Source organism: Mus pahari, chromosome 6 (genome assembly GCF_900095145.1).
Source record: "Mus pahari chromosome 6, PAHARI_EIJ_v1.1, whole genome shotgun sequence".
NCBI classification, from domain to species: domain Eukaryota; kingdom Metazoa; phylum Chordata; class Mammalia; order Rodentia; family Muridae; genus Mus; species Mus pahari.
The window spans coordinates 26,956,688-26,965,554 of NC_034595.1; the positions used below are offsets into that span (position 1 = coordinate 26,956,688).

The 8,867-nt window shown below is 40.0% G+C and overlaps 1 protein-coding gene across 4 annotated transcripts in view; it reads left to right on the plus strand.

Moving 5' to 3' along the window:
• Nucleotides 1–8,867, plus strand: part of Frmd3 (FERM domain containing 3) — a 174,383-nt gene that overhangs the window by 109,094 nt on the left and 56,422 nt on the right. The gene's annotated exons all lie outside the window — the stretch shown is intronic.

Below are 8,867 nucleotides of genomic sequence, written 5' to 3' on the forward strand. Positions count from 1 at the left end.
AGTATACCTGAGTCTCTCTTGCCCTTTTTCTTTTTCTTTTTCTTTTTCTTTTTCTTTTTTTATTTTGATTTTCACAGGAAATGTTTGGCTACTTAAAGTGGCAGCATATTTCAGCTTTAAAAAAAGATAACCTTTATTTTAGAATACTGACACATCACAGCACCGTGTCTATTTCAAAAACATAACAAACCACTTCTATGGTTTACCCTAGAGAATTTTCTTCTAAAGGAAATGTGTTGGAAATATATATAGAATATTCACTAGTCTCTCTATATTTTAGAAATAAATGTACTAGAGGGAATAATGAATCAGAGTATTCCAGTTGATGGAACTATAGTATAGAATTAGTCTTATTAAGAACCAAATGATAAGAGTTGTTAGATGTGTAAGTTACATTCATTACATGAATGGGTAAGAAAGGGAGATCTTCTGTGAAAAGAATTCACAGGGCCTTAAATTCTTGGTAAATATATTGACAAATGTTTGTTGAGCATTTCTAGAGTGCCAAATATCATGCAAACTGTTTTCTGAGTGGTGTTCCAATTCATTCTTCCAAATTGTAGGAGGCAGGCACTCTTTGTGTGAAGAAAATGAAGATAGGTCTCGAAGAGGATAAAAACATAAAATGATTCCTTTTAGTTAACATTGATGTCAGGGCTTGAGCCTTTGGCTACCTGGCACTAACACCCAGGCTTTACTTCTGTGTTGGGGAGGTCCTGGAAGGAGATTGTCATCTGGGTGTTACAGTGGCAATGAGAAAGGGTAAGAGCAGTGTCAGGACCAAAAGGCAACTGATGCCTATTGCAGTTGTGTGAATGTGAATGGCTTGTATAATTGAAGACATAGTTGTCCCAATGTTTAGGAACATTTAGGACCTATGACTTGTTGAAGGAGGTATCTAACTACTGATAGGCTTAGAAGATGTATAAGACTGGTGCCATTTCCATTTCTCTCTCTGCCTTCTGTTGGGGTTTTAAGAAGTGAACCCTCCACTTACTGCTCCACTCACCAAGTCTGTCAGATACCACCCTTCCCCACAATGACAGTGGTGAACATTTATTCCTCTGGAAGCCCAAATAAGTCCAGTTCTTAAGTTTCCTCTATCAAAGTGTTTTATCACAGCAGTAGAAAGAAATCTAGTACACCATTCTAGAGTACTATGCACACACACACACACACACACACACACACACACAAATCTGTAAGATTTGAAGGAAAAAGAAAACAATTCCAAGATGTAAACAAAAGAAAATAATTCATGTCCAACGAACCAGCCTTACAGAGAACACAGAAACAATACTTCAGACTGAGGAAAGGAGAAAAATAAGATTTTTCTATAGAGAAAAATCTTCCTGTAATTATGGAAATACAAAATAGGACGAAGAATTCAAACAAAATATGACAACAGTAAACATTCTTTTCTATTTTTACTATGATTTCTTGATTTTTAATATTTTATTTATTTTAGTTTTAATAACTTCCTTTAATTGTTGATCTGTATTAGATATATTCTTTTTTTAATTGGACATTTCATTTATTTACATTTTAAGTGTTATTCCCTTTCCAGGTTTCACCTACACAAATACCCTATCCCATCCCCAACTCCCCCAGGTTCTGTGAGGGTGCTCCCCCACCCACCTACCCACTCCTGCCTCCCTACCCTAGCATTCTTACAATGGGGCATCAAGACTTCACAGGACCAAGGACCTCCCCTCCCATTGATACCAGATAAAGCCCCTTCAGCTCCTTCAGTCCTTTCCCTAACTCCTACATTGGGGTCCCTGTGCTCAGTCTAATTGTTGGCTGCGAGCATCCACATCCATATTGGTAAGGCACTGGCAGAGCCTCTCAGGGTACAGCTGTATCAGGCTCCTGTCATCAAGCACTTCTTGGCATCCACAACAGTATCTGAATTTGGTGTCTGCATGAGGGATGGATCCCCAGGTGGGGCAGTCTCTGGATGGCCTTTCCTTCAGTCTCTACTCCACTCTTTGTCCCTGTATTTCTTTTAGACAGGAGCAATTCTGGGTTAAAATTATGCCTAACCTCTGGATGTGGTCTCAGAAGGTTCTCCTTCCCTTTTGTGGGGTATTTTAGCTAATGTCATCCCCAGGGTTCCTGGGAGGGCCTTGCTGTCCAGGCATCTGGGACATACTGGTTAATACCTGCAGCCCCCCTTCCCCCATTGCTTCTTCTATTCAATTTCCTGACCCTCTGGACATCTCCTACATCTCATCCCATAATTGATTCTGTCCCCTTTTTCCCTCCTCCTCAACTCTTCCTCCAAGTCCCTCCCACCCTCTACTTCCCTTTATTATATTGTTCACCCTTCTAAGTAGGACTGAAACATTCACTCTTTGGTCTTCCTTCCTCTTGAGATTCATGTGATTCATGAGTTTTATCTTCAGTATTCCATGTTCTTTGCCTAATACTCACTTATCAGTGAGTACATATCATGTGTGGTTTTTTTGTGACTGAGTTGCCTCACTCAGGATGATATTTCCTAGATCCATCCATTTGCCTGCAAATTTTATAAAGTCATTGTTTATAATAGTTGAGTAGTAGTCCATTTTGTAAATGTACCACATTTTCTCTATCCATTCCTTTGTTGAGGAACATCTGGGTTCTTTCCAGCTTCTGGCTATTATAAATAAGGCTGCTATGAACATACTGGAGCATGTGTCCTTATTACTAGTTTGAACATCTTCTGGGTATATGCCCAGGAGTGGTATTGCTGGATCTTCTGGTAGTACTGTGTCTAATTTTTTGAGGAACCACCAGACTGACTTCCAAAGTGGTTGTACAAGCTTGCAATCCCACCAGCAATGGAGGAGTGTTCCTCTCTCTCTGCATCCTTGCCAGCATCTGCTGTCATACGAATTTTTGACCATAGCCATGCTGACTGGTGTGAGGTAGAATCTCAAGGTTGTTTTGGTTTACATTTCCCTGATGATTAAGGATGTTGAACATTTTTTCAAGTGCTTCTCAGCCCTTCAGTATTCCTCAGTTGAGAATTCTTTGTTTAGCTTTGTGCCCCATTTTTTAATGTGGTTATTTGATTTTCTGGAGTCCAACTTGATCTTACAGCACAAGCCATTGCTGTTTTGTTTAGGATTTTTTCCCCTGTGCCCGTATCTTTGAGGATTTTCCCCACTTTCTCCTCTATCAATTTCAGTGTCTCTGGTTTTATGTGGAGTTCTTTGATCCACTTATACTTGATCTATGTACAAGGAAATAAGAATGGATCAATTTGCATTCTTCTACATAATAACCACCAGTTGTCCCAGCACCATTTGTTGAAAATGCTGCCTTTTTTCCACTGGATGGTTTTAGCTCTCTTGTCAAAGATCAAGTGATCATAGGTGTGTGGGTTCATCTCTGAGGATGTGGAGAAAGAGAAACACTCCTCCATTGCTGGTAGGATTGGAAACTGGTACAACCACTCTGGAAATCAGTTTGGTGGTTTCTCAGAAAATTAGACATAGTACTACTGGATGATCCAACAATACTTCTCCTGGGCATATATCCAGAAGATGTTCCAACTGGTAATAAGGACACATGCTCCATTATGTTCAAAGCAGCCTTATTTATAATAGCCAGAAGTTGGAAAGAACCCAGATGTCCCTCAACTGAAGAATGGATACAGAAAATGTGGTACATTTACACAATGGAGTACTACACAGCTATTAAAAACAATCAGTTTGTGAAATTCTTAGACAAATGGATGGATCTGGGGATATCACCCTGAGTGAGATAACCCAATCACAAAAAAACACATGATATGCACTCACTGATAAGTACATATTAGCCCAGAAGCTCAGAATACTCAAGATACAGTTCTCAAAACACATGAAACTCAAGAAGCAGGAATACCAAAGTGTGGATACTTTGATCCTTCTTAGAAGGGTGAACAAAATAGCCATGGAAGGAGTTAAAGAGACAAAGTGTGAAGCAGACACTGGAGGAATGACCGTCCAGAGACAGCCCCACCTGGGGATCCATCCCATAGACAACCACCCAAATCAGACACTATTGTGGATGGCAAAAAGATCTTGCTGATAGGAGGATGATATAGCTGTCTCCTGAGAGGTTCTGCCAGTGCCTGACAAATAGAGAATTGGATGCTCACAGACATTCATTGGACAGAGCACAGGGTCCTCAATAAAAGAGCTAGAGAAAGGACCCAAAGAGCTGAAGGAGTTTTCAGCCCCAAAGGAGGAACAACAATATGAACTAATAGTACCCCCATAGCTCCCTAGTACTAAACCACCAATCACAGAAAACACATGGTGAGACCCATGGCTCTAATTGCAGATGTAGCAGAGGATGGCCTAGTTGGTCATCAATGGGAGGAGAGGCTCTTGGGCCTGTGAATGTTATATGCCCCAGTATAGGGGGATACAAGGGCCAAGAAGTAAGAGTGGGTGGGTTGGTGACCAGGGGGAGGGAGGAGAGGATAGCAGGCTTTCAGGGGTTAAACTAGGAACGTAATAAAATATAAATAAAGAAAATATCTAATAAAAAAAAGAAAGAAAAGAAGAAAGTCCACCCTTTGTCCATGGTGATCTGATAAGATGCATGGGATTATTTCAATCTTCTTATATCTGTTGAGGCCTGTTTTGTGACCACTTATATGGTCAAATTTGTAGAAGGTACAGTGTGGTGCTAAGAAGAAGGTATATTCTTTTGTTTTAGGATGAAATGTTCTATAGGAATATGTTAAATCCATTTGGTTCATAACTTCTGTTAGTTTCAGTGTGCCTCTGTTTTGTTTCTGTTTCCATGATCTGTCCATTGTTGAAAGTGTGGTGTTGAAGTCTCACACTATTATTGTGTAAGGTTCAATGTGTGCTTTGAGCTTTAATAACATTTTGTTTATGAATGTGGGAACCCTTACATTTGGAGCATAGATGTTAATAATTGAGAGTTTATCTTGGTAGGTTTTTCCTTTGAGAAGTATGAAGTTTCCTTCCTTATCTTTTTTGATAACTTTTAGTTGAAAGTCAATTTTGTTTGATATTAGAATGGCTACTCAAGCTTGTTTCTTGAGACCATTTGCTTGGAAAAACTTTCCAGCCTTTTACTCTGAGGTAGTGTCTGTCTTTGTCACTGAGGTGTGTTTCCTATATACAGCAAAATTCTGGGTCCTGTTTACATATCCAATCTTTTGGTCTATGTCTTTTTATGGGGGAATTAAGCCCAATGATTTTAAGAGATATTAAGGTATAGTGATTGTTTCTTCCTGTTACTTTTGTTGTTACATGTATAATTATATTTGTGTGGATATCTTCTCCTGGGTTTGCTGAAAGAAGATTATGTTCTTGCTTTTTCTAAGGTGTAGTTTCCTTCCTTGTGTTGGAGTTTTCCATGTATTATCCTTTGAAGGGCTGGATTTGTGGAAATATACTATGTAAATATGTTTTTGTCGTGGAATATTTTGATTTCTTCATATATGTTAATTGACAGTTTTGCTGGATTTTGTAGCCTGGGCTGGCATTTGTGTTCTCTTAGGGTCTGTATAACATCTGTCCAGGATCTTCTGGCTTTCATAGTCTCTGGTGAGAAGTCTGGTGTAATTCTAATAGGTCTGCCTTTATATGTTACTTGACCTTTTTCCCTTACTGCTTTCAATAGTCTATCTTTATTTAGTGCATTTGTTGTTCTGATTACTATGTGTCAGGAGGAATTTCTTTTCTGGTCCAGACTATTTGGAGTTCTGTAGGCTTCTTGTATGTTCACGGGCATCTCTTTCTTTAGGTTAGGGAAGTTTTCTTCTATAATTTTGTTGAAGATATTTACTGGCCATTTAAGTTAGCAATCTTCCCTCTCTTCTATGCCTATTATCCTTAGGTTTAGTCTTCTCATTGTGTCCTGGATTTCCTGGATGTTTTGGGTTGAATTGTTTTGAATTTTGCATTTTCCTTGACTGCTGTGTCAATGTTTTCTATGGTATCTTCTTCCCCTGAGAGTCTCTCTTCTATCTCTTGTATTCTGTCAGTAACTCCTGACCTCTTTCCTAGGTTTTCTATCTCCAAGGTTGTCTCCCTTTGTGATTTCTTTATTTTTTTTCTATTTCCATTTTTAGATCTTGGATGATTTTTTTTAATTCCTTTACCTGTTTGGTTGTGTTTTCCTGTAATTTTTAAAGGGATTTTTGTGTTTCCTCTTTAAAGGCTTCTACCTGTTTACCCATATTCTCTTGGTTTTCTTTAAGGAAGTTATTTATGTCCTTCTTAAAGTCCTCTATCATCATCGAGATGTGATTTTTAAATCAGAGCCTTGCTTTTCCTATGTGTTGGGGTATCCAGGGTTTGCTGATGTGGGAGTACTGGGTTCTGATGATGCCAAGTAGCCTTGGTTTCTGTTGCTTATATTCTTGAGGTTGCCTCTTTCCATCTAGCTATCTCTAGTGCTACCTGCCCTTGCTGTTTCTGACTGGAGCCTGTCCCTCCTGTGATCCTGGTTATGACAGAACTCCTTGGAGTCCAGCTGTCTCTGTGATTCTGGGATCCTGGGATCCTGAGTTCCTGGGTGTGTCAGAGCTCTCAGGAGTCAAACTGCCTCTGGGATACTGAAAACTTGGTGTGACCAAGCTCCTCAGATCCTGTTGTGTCAGAACTCCTGGGAGTCAAGCTTTCTCTGGGTGCCACAGAATTGGGTGGGGAGTCAGAACCCTGGCTTTGCTCAGGGCACAGGTGCTTCTGGCTGGGCTGGGGTTTGTGTTTCCCTGGTTCCTGTGAGGGTCCCAGTTATGCTGGGTGTTGGGAAAGATGTTGTGGTTTCAACTGTGATCTTGAGTGTGTCAGAGGTCCAGTGATCCTGGGTCTGTTCCATCTCCTAGGAGTAGAGCTTCCTCTGTGATCCTGTGTTCCTGTGATCATGGGCATGTTAGAGCTCCTGGGAGTCAGGCTCCTTCTGGGTGTTGTAGAAGTGGGTGTAGAGCCAGCCCTCCAGGTCTGCTCTGGGAGCAGGTTCAAACTGGAAGGAACCTGTGCCACTGGCCAGGCAGGGATTCCTGTGTCCCTGGATCCCTGAGGTTCCCAATAACTCTGGGTGTTGGGGCAGATGTTGTTGCCTTACCTGTGGTCCTGGCTGTGTTCGAGCACCTGGGAGATGGGCTTCCTCTGGGTATTGTAGGAGTGGGTGCAGAGCCAGCACCCTGGGTCTGCTCCAGGCTCAGGTCCAAACAAGAAGGAACCCCTCTGACTGGGAGGGGGGGTTCTGTGTCCCTGTGATCCTAGGCATGTTAGAGCACCTAGAAGTTGAGCTTCCTCTGGGTGTTGTGGGACTGTGATCCTCGGCATTTCAGAGCACCTGAGAGTCAGGCTCCCTCTGGGTGATGTAGGATTAGGTGCAAAGCCAACACACCAGGTCTGCTCCAGACACTGGTCCAAACTTCAGTGTTTTTGTATAGAACTTACAGCCACCAGCTCATGGATGGCCCCACCCAGATGGCCTGATCCCTCCCCCATTGACCACTAACTAAGAAAATTCCCCACAGGCTTACCTGCAGCCTAATTTTGTGGAGGTACATTGTTAATCGAATGTTCCTCCTCTCTGATGACTCTAGTTTGAATCAACTTGACATAAAACTAACTTAAACTATATAAAAATCAACTCAAATCATATTAAATTTAAATTTAAAATCTGAGACTATGATGCATATGAAGTTTAATACTTTAGTTTTATCTTCAGTTTTCTTCCTTTTTAAACTTATGGAAACAGTGGCATTCAGTACTTATCAGTGTGTCGAGGTTCTTTGGTTCTTTTGTGATTAATATCTGTCGGTTCTTTTGATTTATTTATTTTTATGAATGTGCAGTATTACATCTTATATCTACTCTGCTGTTAGTAGATGTACATTTACATTGCTTTCTCTACTTTTCTATTTCAACTACTACTGCATGAAACATGTTTTTCTTAGAATAATGCATATAATTGTATTGCATATAGATATATGAGTGTAATTGCTATAATTTACCATAAACATATTTTAGCAAATAGTGCCAGAATTGTTTTCTATATTTGTTATACCAACTTGCTTTTCCTAATCAGCACAGAGAATTTGTTTTTGTTGTGCACCATCACCAATGCTAAGTTGTGTCAGTCTTTTTAGTTTTAGTATGCCCAGATATGTTAATGGTGCCTTACAGTTTTAAGTTGTTTTGTTTACTGTAAAGAGGCTGAGCATATTGTTATATAGTGGTTGACTATTTATACTGCCTACTTGTTTAGTGTCTGTCAAGATGTTAGTCCATTTTTTCTTGGTTATCTGTATTTTTTTTTAATGTTCTTTGATCATTATTACGAGTTTTAAAGGTATTTTAGATACTAGTACTTTTTGGTTGACCACATTGCTGATATTCTTTCTCATGCTGTGACTTGCCTAGTCATACCTTGGATAGCAACCTCTGTTTAGTAGAGATCTGTGAGTTTAATATCCTCTGTGGTTGGGCAGCACAGGAACTTGCTGTCATCTGATATTAAGTTTGGTGATTAGAAATTAGATATCCATGAGACATAAAAGGGTGGATACATATTCACAAAATTGCCATGTAGGAAAGGGAAAGTTAATCAATTTCCATTTTAGTCTATTTCATTTCCTTTTGTTAGTACAAAATACTAGAGGCTGGGTGCTATATTTAAAAATATATCTATTTAGCTTCCACTATTGTAGATTCAAGTGCATGGCATGATCATGTTTAGCTCTTGCTTTGTTGTCACACTAGAAATGGTGATGTGCTGAGCACATCTGTGCGAGTGCAAAGCAGCATAACAAGAAGAAAGTCATTCAGGGGCTAGGCTCTCTGTCTCTATCTCTGGTGTGTGTGTGTGTGTGTGTGTGTGTGTGTGTGTGTGTGTGTGTG